Raw genomic sequence first — 15,139 nt, 5'->3', positions numbered from 1 at the left:
GCACTGGAAGGTGCTCTGAGGTCTCCCTGGATCCTTCTCTTCTCCAGCCTGAACATCCCCAGCTCTCTCCCCCTGGCTCCATGGCAGCTCCAAGCTGTTCCAGCCCTCCCAGAGCCTTCTTGTCCCCATGAGCCATCCCCACGCTCTGCCCCATTCCTTGGGGAACATCTCCTGGGCACATCCCTTGTTCCCAAGCCCCATCACAACCCCTGAGGAGGCAGCAGACACTCGGGTGCTGTAGGGAGCCAGAGGCCACGGGGTTGGGCTGGGCTGGGCTGATTTATTTCCCTGCTAATGAGCTGCATGGTGATGGGCACCCAGGTGGGAAACAGAAGCAGCTCAGTGAGCCCCGGAGCCACCTCCGGGCACCTTCCCCTTCCATTATTCAGGGGGAGGAGGTGGAAGCTGCATCGGGTGTCCTGCTTTTATCTGGGCTTTGATAAAGAGCATTCATCAGCTCTCAATTATTCACAGGTCCCACAGCTCAACTTTCCAGCCCCCAGGGCTCAGCTTCTCCCTCCCCCCCATCATCTCCCCGAGGCTGATGTCCATCCCTCTGTCCATCCTCCTCCAGCTCTCTGCAGGAGGGGTGGGGGTAGGTACAGCACTGCTTGGTCACCCTGAGCTGTCACCTTGGCTTTTGTGTCCCTTGGCTTCCTGGCCATCCCCTCATGGGGTGCTCAGCTGCCTGGGCTGGGCTGGGGTCAGGGCCATGGGGGAGGCATCTGGGAGCCAGCAGGAGAAAGGTTTTGAGGGCAGAGAAATCCCTGGATAATCCCTTTTATGTTTAGTCTGTCCTGCTGGTTGATTCCTGCCATGGATGTCCAGCTCTGGAACTTATTCCTTGCTCTGTTAAGGGGCAGCTTGTAGGGCTGGACTGAGGATCTCCTCTGGTTGCCTCTTCTGGGGTCCTGGGTCTCTTCTGCTTCAGGGAACTCAGAATCCCAAATTGGTTTGGGTGGGAAGGGACCCTAAAGGTCACCTCATTCCACCCCCTGCCATGGTCAGGGACCCCTCCCCCAGCCCAGGGGGCTCCAAGCCCCATCCAACCTGGGCTGAGACACTGCCAGGGATGGGGCAGCCACAGCTTCATGGAATCACAGAATCCCACAATCATTTGGGTTGGAAGGGACCTCAGAGCTCCTCAAGTCCAACCCTTGCTCCACTCCCCCCGTGGTTCCCAGCCCATGGCACTCAGTGCCACATCCAGGCTCTTTTGAAATATCTCCAGGGATGGAGAATCCACCCCTTCCCTGGGCAGCCCATTCCAATGCCTGAGCACCCTCTCCAGAAAGAAATTCTTTCTCATGTCCAACCTAAACCTCCCCTGGCACAACTTGAGACCTCTTGTGCCCTCTTGTCTTGCTTGGCCCTCTTGTCTTCCTTGGGCAACCAGGGGCTCAGCACCCTCACCCCAAACAACTTCTCCTTCCCTCCCCAAAATCTCCTCTCCATCTCCCCTCTCCCAGCTGGAACCATTTCACTGCTGGCTCAGTTCCAGTTGAAGATGGGGCTGGAGATGACAGAAGGTGCTGAGCTCTCTGAGAGCAGAGCAGAAGAGGAGGAGATGGCCCGGGGATCCTGGGTCAGTTTAGGGCTGCAGAAATGATTCAGCTCTCCAGGAAACAATTCCACCCTCCTGTGCCATCTGCCCATCCCCTGTGGCCTTGGTGACCGCCAGAGCTCAGGGCAGGGTCCTGCAGGAGATGATCTGAACCCAACCCAAAGGGCTCTGTGCTGCAGAGGGTTCCTGTGGCTCAGATCTCCCCAGGACCCTGGAGCTCTTCTGCCTGGATCTGCCCCCCCTTCCCACCCAACTCATCCTCCTGGGATGGGACCCTCAAGGGGTTCCTCACCTGTCCCCCCCCAGTGGGCACCTGAATCCAACAAGTGTTTCCAGCTCTCCTTTTCCTACTAAAAGCAAGAGAAAAGTAGGCTTTCTATTTAAAATTATTTTTCAGTTTGTATTTTGTGGTGGTTTTTTTTCTTTCCTGGGTTTGTTGTTTGTTTGGGTTTGGTTGATGGGGTTTTTTCTTTGTTTTTGGGGTTCTTTTTGTGGCTTTTTGTTAAAACAACCCCATCTCTGCTCATCATCCCTGCCCTGCTGCCATCTGTCCCTGCTTTGGTTTTAGGCTGGAAGCAAACTTGTGCCTGGACACACTCCTGGGATTCCCTCCTGAGCTCCCAGCTGGGAAAACCTCAGGACTGCAGGGTGAAAATGGGAGTGCAACATCCAACCCCCCCAAGCAGGAGCCTTTCCTTGCCTCTTTTCCCCCCTTTTCCTCCCTTTCACATCAATCAAAACGCTCTGTAGCACAATCCCCCTGTGCCACTTCACCCCCTCTGGGATGCTGCCCTGTTTTTCTTTTTTGCAGCAATCTGGGAAGCAGATTTTTCCTTCTCTCCTGTTTGTTGTCAACCAGGGAGGGGCAAAACTCAGCCTGGAAAAACCTTAAAGGGAGCAGGAGGAACACACCAGGCACGGCAGCAACCACAGGATCTGGGGGAGGAAAAATCTTCCAAGGGGAAGAGAAATCAATAAACCCTTGGAGAAGCTGTGGAGCTCTGCAGAGGGATCAGCTGCCCCCTGAATCTTGGTGGTTACCCACAAAATTCCCATTTCTCTCCACCACATGGAAATTGAAGGAATTCCTTGGTGGGGGGTGCTGAGCCCCAGGTGTCCCAGAGAGGTGGGAGATGCCCCATCCCTGGGACCATCCCAGGTGGGGTTGGATGGGGCTCTGGGTGACCTCTGGGTGCAGATGTCCCTGCTCTGGGTGCAGATGTCCCTGCTCCTTTCAGGGGTTGGAGCAGATGGCCTGGAGAGGTCCCTTCCCACCCAAACCATTCCACAGGTTGATGGTTCCATGGAGTCAGGTTGGGCTGGATGCTCTTGGAGGTCTCTTCCAACCTCAAGCTTTCTGTGGCTGATTCTGTGAAACTGAACTGAACCAAGGAGCAGCAGCCTGGGAGAGGCAGGGGATGGGATGGCACCCAGCACCCAGCACCCAGCACCCAGCACCCAGCACCCAGCACCCAGCACCCCCTCACTGCTGGTGCCACCAACTCCCTGAGCCTCATCTGAGCTGCTGCCCCTTCCATGGGGACATCCCTGCCCCATCACCTTGGGACATCACCAACATCTTCCTCTGCTCCCCAACCCAACCAAAGTGCTCGAGCAGCTCCAGCTCCCTCTTCCCACAGGAGGGGATGGGAAGGGATGGATGGATGGAGGGATGGATGGATGGATGGATGGATGGATGGATGGATGGATGGAGGGATGGATGGATGGATGGATGGATGGAGGGATGGATGGATGGATGGATGGATGGAGGGATGGATGGATGGATGGATGGATGGATGGATGGATGGAGAGAGGGATGGATGGATGGATGGATGGATGGATGGATGGATGGATGGAGGGATGGATGGATGGATGGATGGATGGATGGATGGAGGGATGGATGGATGGATGGAGGGATGGATGGATGGATGGAGGGATGGATGGATGGATGGAGGGATGGATGGAGGGATGGATGGATGGATGGAGGGATGGAGGGATGGATGGATGGAGGGATGGATGGATGGATGGATGGATGGATGGATGGAGGGATGGAGGGATGGAGAGAGGGATGGAGGGAGGGATGGAGAGAGGGAGGGAAGGACAGACAGACTCTCACCTGTTGGTGAAGACCTTGCTGTAGTTGAACACCTGGATCTCCAGGATCTCGTTCCCATCGATGGCACTGGCCACGGGCCAGCGGAAGCTCTGGGGAGAGAGGAGGGGGGGGGACACATCAGCCCTGGCTTGGGGACCTCCTGGCAGAGGGATGGGCATGGAGCTGGCATTATCCCCTCTTTTTTGTGGTTTTTCCAGCAGAAAGGCAGGGAAAGGAGCATCTCACTGCAGCCTCACAAAGAAGGCACCTTGCTGACAAATGCTTCAAAGCATCCCAGAGTGGTCTGGGGGGGAAGGGACCCTAAAGGTCACCTAATTCCACCCCCTGCCATGGTCAGGGACCCCTCCCCCAGCCCAGGGGGCTCCAAGCCCCATCCAACCTGGGCTGAGACACTGCCAGGGATGGGGCAGCCACAGCTTCCTTGGGCAACCTGGGCAACCAGGGGCTCAGCACCCTCACCCCAAGCAATTTCTCCCTCCCATCTCAGCCCCAGCTCCCCTCTCCCAGCTCCAAACCCTTCCCCCTTGTCCTATCCCACTCCAGCCCAGCCAGGACATCACCTTATTCCAGGCCACCACTAACCCATGGCCCACACCTGAGAATCACAGAATGCTCATGGCTGGAAAGGACCTCTGAGATCACCAAGTCCAACCAAACAATTTCTCCCTCCCTCCCTCCCTCCCTGCCCAAGATCTCCTCTCCATCTCCCCTCTCCCAGCTGCAAACCCTTCCCCCTCGCAGGGTCCCATCCCTCCAGGCCCTTGTCCCAAGTCCCTCTCCAAACACAGGGACACTTCTACCTCTCCCTTTGAGGTTCCTCAGGCAGCAAATCTGGGAAGTTCAGTGGCCTGGAGAGGTTCCCAGGATGGTGCTGAGCAGCCCTGCTGACAGCTTTACCCACCCAGGAGCTCATCTGGGGATGCCCAGACCACAGCCCATCCCCTGCTGCTGCTGCAGAGCCCAGGGGAGGACCAGAAAACCATGGAGGAGACCCCCCCCATCTGCTGGGCCCTGCCACGTGCCCTGCTGGGGGCAAGGAATAGGATCACAGAGGCTTCTGGGTTGGAAAAGATCCTTTAAGATCCAAAAATCCAACCCTTCCCCCAGCCCTGCCCCATCCCCCTCATCCCCACATCCCCAGGGCTTTCTCTGAAACCCCTCCAGGCATGATGGGGACTCCAGCCCCGGGGTCCCTCGCCCCAACCCTCACAACCCTTTCTGCAAAACTAAATTTGAGGTTTTTGGGACTCCCAGGCACCCAGCAGCATTGTCAGAGCACTGCACCTGCCTGGGACTGGGTGGTCTTTAAGGTGCTGGAGGTGTTCCTGACATCCTGACCCCTTTTACAACCCAGGCCATGGATTTTTGTTATGGGTCCTGTGGGGTCTCCCTTGCCACTCAGTGGCTCCTAAATCCAACCCTGCCACAGCTTGGAGCTGAGTCAGGACATAATTTTAGCAGGGAAAAAGGGATAAACAAATTAAGAAAAAAAAAAATCCCAGAACTCAAGCATCCCCATTTAATTTCAGTCCCAGAGAAGTGTCCCCAGCACAGCTGATTGCCTGGGACCTTCACTCTCTATTCCTGCTTTGAGCTGCTGGGCCCAAACTTCTCCCACTGAGCTGAGCTCCCACCTAAACTCTTGCAGTTTGGCTTTTTTAGAGATTTCTCCTCCCTGCCCTGGGTGGGATGCAGCAAAGGAACTGTCCCCAGACAATGCCACCAGCCCAGGGGACATCTCCCCCACTCTGGAAGCCACATCTCCTCTTTTTAAGCCATCTCCCCCCCTTTTTAAGGCTGGTCACCCCTTTTTGTGACATCTCTCCCCTCTTTAAGCCCTGTCAACTCCTCTTCAGAGCCAGGGCACCCCTGTTATAAGCCAGGACACCCTTATTTCTGCAGGAGCAAGAAGCCTGGGCTGGATGCTCATCCTGCCTGTTTCCTCCAAGCCTGATCAAGCAGGGGCAGCTCCAGATGTTTGGGAGAACACTTCCAGATGTTGGGGGGAGAGAGGGGGGCATTTACAGATGTTTGGGAGAACACTTCCAGATGCTGAGGGGGGGGGCATTTCCAGATGTTTCAAAGAACACTTCCAGCTGTTCCAGGTCTGAGTCTTGGTTTTCTGAACAGCAGCACTTAAGCCTCTCCTGGTGCCTTTAGGAGAGACTCATCCAGGCAAGGGAGATCCCACAGGACCCATCCATGCTCTCCAAGCCCAGCACCATCCCTGGTGTCCCCCTTCTCCTGCTCGGATGCCCAGGAGGGAGGTGCAGGACAAGCCCCTCCAAGAAGAATCCCATTGGGATGTAGGAAGGACACAATGCCACCATCCCTGATCCCAGCTGGATCCATAGGAACCCTCTGGAATAACCAGCAGCTCATCTGTCCCAGGCTCTGGAGAAGCTCAGGGTTTGCATAATTCAGGAAGGAATGAATTAAAAAAAAAAAAAATTTACAAAGAAAGAAAAACAAAAAAATCGAGTGAAACCAAAGAACTGGAACCCACTGGGACAGTCCCAGTTCAGGTTGGCAGCAGCTCCTCATGAAGCTGAGGTGGTGGCAGGGAAAGCTGGTGTCCTCCTGACCTCAAAAAAAACCCTTTGGCTTTCTAGGAAGCTGAGAAGAACTTTCTGCAGGGACGAAGGGTCCTCCTCATCCTCATCCTCCTCCTCCTCCTCATCCTCATCCTCACCCCATCCCACCCTCTCTCACAGAGACAGAGATCAGCCAGGGACATCCCCCCCCCCAAACCCTCCCCCTCCCCAAACCCAAGCTCACCACTTTACCCCATTTGGAGGGCAGAACAGGAGGAAACGGGGTCATTTTGAAGGTTCCTTGCTCAGGGTGTCCCTGCAGGTTTTTCCTACCCCCTCCCTGCATCCCAGGGCACCTCCTGCCCCACAGCCTGCCCCAGCACCCTTGTCTCCTGGGCTCCCCCCTCCCCCAGGTGCTGGAGCTCTCTTGTTCTCCTTGTCCTGTTCCCAGCTCTCCTGCAGGTCCTGCTGAGATCCCCATCCAGCTCCAGCTTGCCCTGGTTGGGGTGATGGTCCCATTCACCTGGAAGCTCCTAGGATGGTCCCATTCACCTGGAGGCTCCTAGGATGGGGCAATCACCTGGCCTGGACTCAGCTGGGACCCCTTGATCCTGCTCCAACCATCTCACCCAGAAGACCCCTGAGCTTTGTACCCCAAAGGAGGTACCCCAGGAGGGGCAGAGATGCTCAGCCCCTGACTGGGATGCTCCAGGGTCACCCTGCAGCCCCAGGCAGAGGGAGCAGCTGGAGTCCCACCCAGCCTGACCCACCAGGGAAGGTTCTCCTCAAGCAAACCAGAAGGAATTTTCAGCTCCACCTCCGTGGTTGTTCTTCCCATCAGTTATTACCCTGCCAGCTTGCTGGGTGCAGACCGAGGGGACCTGCACCCCGTTACTCCCCACACCTTCTCCTCGCTTTGCAGGAGCATGGTTGGAGCCCCAGCTCCTGGCTCCTGGCAGATCCCTCCCCAGTGCCCAAGCCATGAGCTCCTAAACCTCCCTTAGGGCAGCTGGAGATGAATCTTCCCAAAATCTGGAGCAAGGACCAACCCTGGAGAGGGACAGGAGGAGATGGGTGAGCTCCAGCCTGCACCAGCTGGGACCACCATGGGATTTACCACCCTACAGAAACATCCCGTGCCTGGAACTGGGATGCAACCTTGTTTTCTAGCAGTGGACACAGTTTTTAGAACAGCACAAAACAATTTAATGCTCCTCCAAGGCCCCTGTGTTCTCCAGCCCCCAGGAGAGGGTTCTCTTCTAGGAGAAACACAAAGCAACCAGAGGACACGTCCTGTTTGCATCCTGACTGTGACTTCTCAGCAGCTCCCCTGGTCCCTGCCAGGCTGGGTGACCCGAGCTCAGGCACTGCAGAAAGATTTCTCCCTGACTGATGGAGAAAAAGCTGCAGTTTAAAACCCCCAGAATTTGGGGGTCAGTGCCTTCTGTCTCCCTTCCCAAGCTCAAAACCAAGTGCAGAGGCTGAGCAGCACCCAAAGCAGACCCATGGACTGGGCACCCAAAAAAAACACATCACCCAATGGGCACCCAAAGCAGAGCCATGGATTGGGCACCCAGTGCTGACACAGCACCCAAAGGGCACCCAAAGCAGACCCGTGGATTGGGCACCCAAAGCCAACACAGCACCCAATGGGCACCCAAAGCAGAGCCATGGACTGGGCACCCAAAGCCAACACATCACCCAAGGGGCACCCAAAGCAGAGCCATGGATTGGGCACCAAAGCCAACACAGCACCCAATGGGCACCCAGAGCAGACCCATGGATTGGGCACCCAAAGCCAACACAGCACCCAAAGGGCACCCAAAGCAGAGCCATGGATTGGGCACCCAAAGCCAACACAGCACCCAAAGGACACCCAAGTCATCTCCTTTCTCTTGTCACCAGTGTGTGCCAGGGGCAGCAGAAGGGTGGGGGTGCCAGGCTGAGCACCAGCAGCTGAAGCACCAGGGACTGGGAACAAGGAGGAATTTTTCCCCCTCAGGCAAGGGAAATGTCAGCCCAAAGCCCAGGGGGGTTGCCCCGTGGACACGAGCAGGTTACTCCTGAGATCTCAGTGAGCACACGGATTTTCAGGATTTTTTCTTAACTTTAAGCACCCCCCAGGGACTCACTGTGGGGCTGTCCCACCCCCTGTCCTCACCTCCAGCCAAGGGACCCATTTGGCACTTGCCAGGAGAAACCCTGGAGCAGAGAGGGGAGATGCTGACCCCCTGGAATTGGGGAGGGGGGTGTCATGAGACCCAGCAGAGCGGAGCAGCCCTGGGGGACAGCCCGGGAGGAGGAGGTGACTTCTCTTACCTCGTCAAACCTGGCCTCGTCCTCACAGTTCTCAAGCACCCGGGTGTAGAAGGAAAGCCCTGGGGAGAGGAGAGGGAAAGCAGGTTGGTTGGAACAAGGCAGGGGACAGGCAGGATGGGGGACATGGGGGGGACAGCACAGCACCCATGGCAGTGACACCCTGGGGTTGGGGGCAGCAGAGGTGGCCCTGGCACCAAGCACCCCCTGAACCTGCTCTAACAGCTCAGGGAGAAGCTGTTTGGGTTGTTTTTTTTTCCCTGTGTGTGCTTGCTGGGAAAGCACAACCCTCCTGTTCCTGTCCCAACCCTGTCCCAGCCACTGCAGAGCAGAGGACACGGAGCAAAGCCCTGGCTGAGGACCACGGCAGCTTCTGCAGGGCCTTCACGTTGGGTCACATCTGGGGCTCCTCCAGCCTCTGCATGGTTGGAATTCACAAAGGTCTTTTCCAGCCAGAATGATTTTATGATTTGGGGCACGGGGCTGCAGGGCTGCACAGCCCAGGAGCTCTGCTCTGAGCCCAGAGAGGAGACTCAGGAGCAATTACTCCAAGAAACCCCCCCAGAACCTGCAGAGAGCAGAGGGTGTGGGTCCTAGAGCATGGAGCTTGGGACAAAGGAGGGATGGGAGGAGGGGGAAGGGTTTCCAGCTGGGAGAGGGGAGATGGAGAGGAGATCTTGGGGAGGGAGGGAGGGAGGGAGGGAGGGAGGGAGGGAGGGAGGGAGGGAGGGAGAAATTGTTTGGTTGGACTTGGTGATCTCAGAGGTCCTTTCCAGCCATGAGCATTCTGTGATTCTCAGGTGTGGGACATGGGTTAGTGGTGGCCTGGAATAAGGTGATGTCCTGGCTGGGCTGGAGTGGGATAGGACAAGGGGGAAGGGTTTGGAGCTGGGAGAGGGGAGCTGGGGCTGAGATGGGAGGGAGAAATTGCTTGGGGTGAGGGTGCTGAGCCCCTGGTTGCCCAGGTTGCCCAAGGAAGCTGTGGCTGCCCCATCCCTGGCAGTGTCTCAGCCCAGGTTGGATGGGGCTTGGAGCCCCCTGGGCTGGGGGAAGGGTCCCTGACCATGGCAGGGGGGGCACTGGGGGGGCTTTAGGGTCCCTTTGAACTCAGTGATTCCATGATTCCATGCAGCTGGAATTTCTGGCCACTGCCCTGGGCTGGGGACCTGGAGGGGATAAGCAGATCCATCTGCTCTGCCTGGAGCCCCCCAAAAACCCTGTGGGGAGCTGGGAGCAGGGATGGGATGAGGAGGAACAACCCAAGATGGGGAGGGGAAGCCCAAGGGGAGCAGCCAAGGGTGTGCATCTCTTCTGGAAATAACTGGGTCTTAATAATTGAGTTTCCCAAAGAGTCCCAGCTCCTGGGTTACCCCATGTTCCCAGGTGCTCTCTGTAGGACAACCTCACCCACCCACACTCCCCTAAATTGGTATTTCCAGTTAATACCCACTTCATAGCACAGCAGGAGGAAAACTTATTTAAATGCTAATATTGAATTGCTGAACTGTGCAGAGATTTTCCCCATCCAGAAAGAAAAAAATGGCTCTTGGGTGATGAAAAACATCTCAGAGCCTGAGGTGGGTCTGAGCCCAGAGACACACAGACAACCTGAGGTCAGGGCAAGGGGATCCTTCCTGCCATTGATCAGTCATTTTTTTCTTTCAATTATGGAATAGTTTGGGTCAGAAAAGACCTTGAAGGTCATCGAGTTCAGTGCCAGGGCCCCCCCTGCCCCATGTCCCTCATCCCCACATCCCCAGGGCTTTCTCTGAAACCCCTCCAGGCATGATGGGGACTCCAGCCCTGCCCTGGGCAGCCTGGGCCAGGCCCTGACAACCCTTTCCAGGGAGAAATTCTTCCCCAGCTCCAACCTAAACCTCCCCTGGCACCACTTGACTTGTGCCAAAAGTTCCTCTTCTCCCATCCCTTGTTCCTTGGGAGCAGAGCCCGACCCCCCCTGGCTCCAACCTCCTCTCAGGGGCTTGCAGAGAGCCACAAGGTCTCCCCTCAGCCTCCTCTGCTCCAGGATCAGCACCCACAGCTCCCTCAGATGCTCCTCACAACTTCTCCACACCCTTCTCCAGCTTCTCCAGCCCCTTCCCCAGCTCCATTCCCTTCTCTGGACACTCTCCAGCTCCTCAATCTCCTTCTGCTCCTGGGACCTCCCCTACCCCATCCTCTCCCAGCTCAGCCCTCCCGATGCTGAGGTTTCATCCCAGCCCTATCCCCATCCAGCAGTGCCTGGCAGGACTCCAGGGGTGTCCATGAATCATTTCCTTCCTTTACACACACACTGGGCCACAGAAGAAGCTTTTGTAGCTCTGGCTGTGACCTCTGAGCTGACAAACTCCCTAATTGCATCGAGGAGCAAGTTCCCTCCTGCACAAGCACAATTTGGCTGCTCTCAGGGGGAAAACTGCTGTGGGGAAGTGTCCCTGGAGGAGCTCAGTGCCCACCAGGGAACAGGAGCAGCACCTCCAAAAATATCATGGAGCCCCAGAGTGCGTTGGGTGGGAAGGGACCTTAAAACTCATCTAATTCCACCCCCTGCCATGGTCAGGGACCCCTCCCCCAGCCCAGGTTGCTCCAAGCCCCATCCAACCTGGGCTGAGACACTGCCAGGGATGGGGCAGCCACAGCTTCCTTGGGCAACCTGGGCAACCAGGGGCTCAGCACCCTCACCCCAAGGAATTTCTCCCTCCCATCTCAGCCCCAGCTCCCCTCTCCCAGCTCCAAACCCTTCCCCCTTGTCCTATCCCACTCCAGCCCAGCCAGGACATCACCTTATTCCAGGCCACCACTAACCCATGGCCCACACCTGAGAATCACAGAATGCTCATGGCTGGAAAGGACCTCTGAGATCACCAAGTCCAACCAAACAATTTCTCCCTCCCTCCCTCCCTCCCTCCCTCCCTGCCCAAGATCTCATCCCCATCTCCTCTCTCCCAGCTGGAATCCCTTCCCCCTCCTGCCATCTCCTGCTCCAGGCAGCTGATCCCTGATGGATCCAGCCCCAAATGTCCGAAGAGCAACTGGGAGGCTCATAAAGATAAGGGTTGCTTGACACCCCCAACATCCCAGAGTCCCACAGCAGGGACCCCCTCTCCCGTGCCTCAGTTTCTCCTTACAAAATGCCAGCAGTGAAGCTCTGGCTGCCAAGGGGAGCTGGGAGTGTGGGGTTCCCTGGGAGCAGAGGAGCAGTGTTCCTCCTCTGTGCCATCCCACACGGCTGTCAGGCTCAGTTCCCTTCCCTGGGAACACTCTCGTCAGGGCTGGGATTTATTCATCCCCCATGAGCTGAGGCTCAGCTCGGTGCAATCAGGGATGTGCTCAGCTGAATGAGCAAAACACCCACGCGGGGAGCTCTGCCCAAACCCCCCTGGGATGTGCTGTGGGGGGTGAGGAGCTGGAGGAGGAGGATGGACGGAGATGCCTGAGGAAGAGCATCCCCCTCTGCAAACCTTTGTAGCTCCAGAAAAAACCAGAGGGCTGAGGAGCATCAGCAGGACACCCAAGCTGCTGGGAGGAGAATTTGGGGTCTCTCTGCAAACCCCATGGAGCTGAGCAAGGGCGAGGGCCTGGCCATGGATGGGGAAAATCCCCAGAACAGCTCCAGGCTGGGTGGGGAATGGCTGGAGAGCAGCCCTGAGGAGAAGGACTTTGGGGTGTGGGGGGAGGAGAAGCTCAGCATCACCCCAGACATCCCCGTGTTGGTCACCCAACCCCACATGTGTCCATCTCTGGGGTCCCCATCAGCAGAAGGACACGGAGCTGTTGGAGGCCCTGGAGCTGCTGCGAGGGCTGGAGATGTTTGGTGATGGAAGATCCCAATGAGATCCCCCAAAGCACATCAAGAAAAGACTGAGGATGTGGGAACTCCTGTCCTACAGCTGCTGGAAGCCTCCCTGTGCCAGAGAAATCCCCTCCCCAGAAGGGTCACCCTGCTGCTGTACCCTCCTGCTGGGACACTTCTGGTCCCCCCATTCAGAACAAGGTCCTGTCCCCCACACAAGGTCCTGGGCTCTCATTAACAAACACCCCAGGTTCTCCCCCAGCCCCAAATGATGCTCCCACATCTTAGAGAAGGGATCTGGGCCAGCACCTCCCTCTGTATGGGGTGGACACCAAGCTGCCTCCACTTGTTCTCCTTTTGGGACAAGGAATTGATGGAGATGAGTTTTGGAGATGGGTGGTAACACAAGCCGTGGAACTGCTGCTCCCTGAACAGAGCAGGAGACCCAACCCCTCTCCACCCCCATCCCAAGGGATGGGCTGATCCTAACCCACCTCTGCCACCCTTTTAGCAGAGGATTTCATAACCATGAGCTCAGGATCTCTGGTCACCAGGAACCTCTCCTCTAGGACCAAACTTGCAGCTGGTAACAGCACCAGGTGTCCTGGAAGCAGCCCCAGGTCCAGGTGTGGGTGATCCCTGTGACATTCACAGCATGAAACTGAGCCTCCTCCCTGCACAGAAATCCACTGCACCAAGCTACCAGGATTTTTTAAAAAAATAAAAAAAATAAAAACCCAACTGTCCTCGAAAACACCACCAAAGTTCTTCCTCGGGGAAGGGAACAACAGGGCTGTGAAATTTCATGCCCACGTCCCTGGCTGGTGGGACAGGGATGTCCATCCCACACCATGCAGGAGCCCAGGATGAGGCTGGGAATCTGGGGAGCCCTGGAGAAAGTCTAAGAGGCAGGAGCAGGGGGAGGTGGGTGCAACACTGATCCCAAAGCACCTTAGACATGAGGGAGAAATTGCTTGGGGTGAGGGTGCTGAGCCCCTGGTTGCCCAGGTTGCCCAAGGAAGCTGTGGCTGCCCCATCCCTGGCAGTGTCTCAGCCCAGGTTGGATGGGGCTTGGAGCCCCCTGGGCTGGGGGAGGGGTCCCTGACCATGCAGGGGGGGCACTGGGTGGGCTCTGAGGTCCCTTCCCACCCAAACCATTCCATGTTTCTGTGTGGGGATCATTCCCATGGGAGCAGCAGCTCTTGCACAAAGCTCTTGACCCAGGGATGGATTCTGCCCATCCAGCTGGGACCATCTGCACTCTCCAGACTGGAAATCCTCCCTCCAGGGAAAACCCCCAGTGGCCTTTGGTCCTCCTGCAGATCCCAACCCTCTCCCCACTGCCTGGGGAGGTGATGGGATTTCCTGGGGGGTGACCCAGTGCTGGGACAGCTTCAGGCTTCACCTTGTCCCAGGGGGAACATCCTGAGATGTTCCTCGGCATTCCCTGTGCTGCTGCTGCTGGGAGGCAGGAAAGGGAACGAAGGGGGGGTAATGCCACTTTTTAACGACTCTCTGGTCATTAAGGCCACCCCAGACAAGCAGGGACAGCCCTGCCCTGCTCCCCTGCTCCCCTGCACCTTCCCCCAGCAGGGATTGTGATTCCCATCGTGGGAGGACGGATGGACCCATCACCCAACCTGTCCTGGAGAGCTTGGAGAAGCTCTGGTGGGTGCTGAGGTGATGCACCAGCACCCCCCAACCCCCCGGGGCAGGGAGGATTTTCCTCCTTTTTAGGGCTTTCCTTGAAGCTGGAGCTGAACCCCCAAACCTGCAGCCTCCATGGAAGGCACCCCAGCACCAGGCCAGGTCTGACCCCCCCTGGCTGGCACAGCTTTGGGACCAAACCCTGGGGAGCTGGGGCACGACCCCCTGTCCTTTCCCCAGGACAAAGCCCCCTCCTCAGGGTGGGGGTGACACGGGTGCTGCAGCACCCCAAGCTGGGTGCAGGCTGGGTGAGGGGTCCCCAGGAGAGCACCTCAGGTGGGGAGGGGGGGTTCCAACAGCCCAGGTGCGGGACCAGAGGGCTCGCACCCCCTTTTCCCAACCTCAGCTCGGGCGCTGTGGGGAAACTGAGGCAGGAGACAACCCCGGGACGGCACTGCCCCCCCCACCCCCCCAAGCCCCCCACCCGGTACCTCGGAACGCAGCTTTGGCGATGCGATCGCTTCTGCCGCGGAGGCCGGAGACGGTTCGGAGCTGCAGCAGCAGAGCCATGGTGCGGGGCGGTGCGGGGCGGTGCGGGGAGGTGCGGGGTGCGGGGCGGGATGCGGGGCGGTGAGGGATGTGGAGCGGTGCGGGGCCGGGGCGGGATGCGGGATGTGGGATGCGGGATGCGGGGCAGTGAGGGATGTGGAGCGGTGCGGGGTGCGGGATGCGGAGCGGGATGAGTGGCCGGTGAGGGATACGGGGCCAGTGCGGGATGCGGGACGGTGCGGGATGTGGAGCGGTGCGGGATGTGGAGCTGTGCGGGATGCGGGGCGGTGCGGGATGCGGGGCGGTGCGAGAAGCCGCGGGGTGTTCCGTGTCCCCCTCCCCCCCTCCTCCTCCTCCTTAATGCTGAATTATTCACACGATCGCTTTCCCCTCCTCTTCCCCTCCCCTACTTTTCGCTCCCCTCCCTTCCCTCCTCTCCCACCGCTCCCTCCTCTCCTCTTCCCTCCCTCCCTCCGTTCCACTCCCCTCTTCCCCTCCCCTCACCTCTCTTTCCCTCCTCACCCCTCCCCTCCTCTCCTTCCCCCTCTACTTCTTTCACCCCCTTCCCTCCCTTCTCCCTCTCCCTCTCCCTCTCCCTCTCCTCTCCTCTCCTCTCCCTT

The 15,139-nt window shown here is 57.9% G+C and overlaps 1 long non-coding RNA gene across 1 annotated transcript; it reads right to left on the bottom strand.

Moving 5' to 3' along the window:
• Window positions 1–3,679: 3,679 nt before the first annotated feature.
• LOC139795408 (uncharacterized) lies at window positions 3,680–14,549 on the bottom strand. The gene is made up of 3 exons (XR_011725485.1): window positions 14,462–14,549; window positions 8,534–8,592; window positions 3,680–3,769 (listed from the first exon to the last, which is right to left on the bottom strand). It is a non-coding gene; the product is annotated as an uncharacterized lncRNA (long non-coding RNA).
• Between the last annotated feature and the right edge of the window lie 590 nt (window positions 14,550–15,139).

The sequence above is a fragment of the Heliangelus exortis genome, chromosome 3 (genome assembly GCF_036169615.1).
Source record: "Heliangelus exortis chromosome 3, bHelExo1.hap1, whole genome shotgun sequence".
Lineage (NCBI taxonomy): Eukaryota > Metazoa > Chordata > Aves > Apodiformes > Trochilidae > Heliangelus > Heliangelus exortis.
This window is presented reverse-complemented; position numbering and strand designations above follow the sequence as displayed.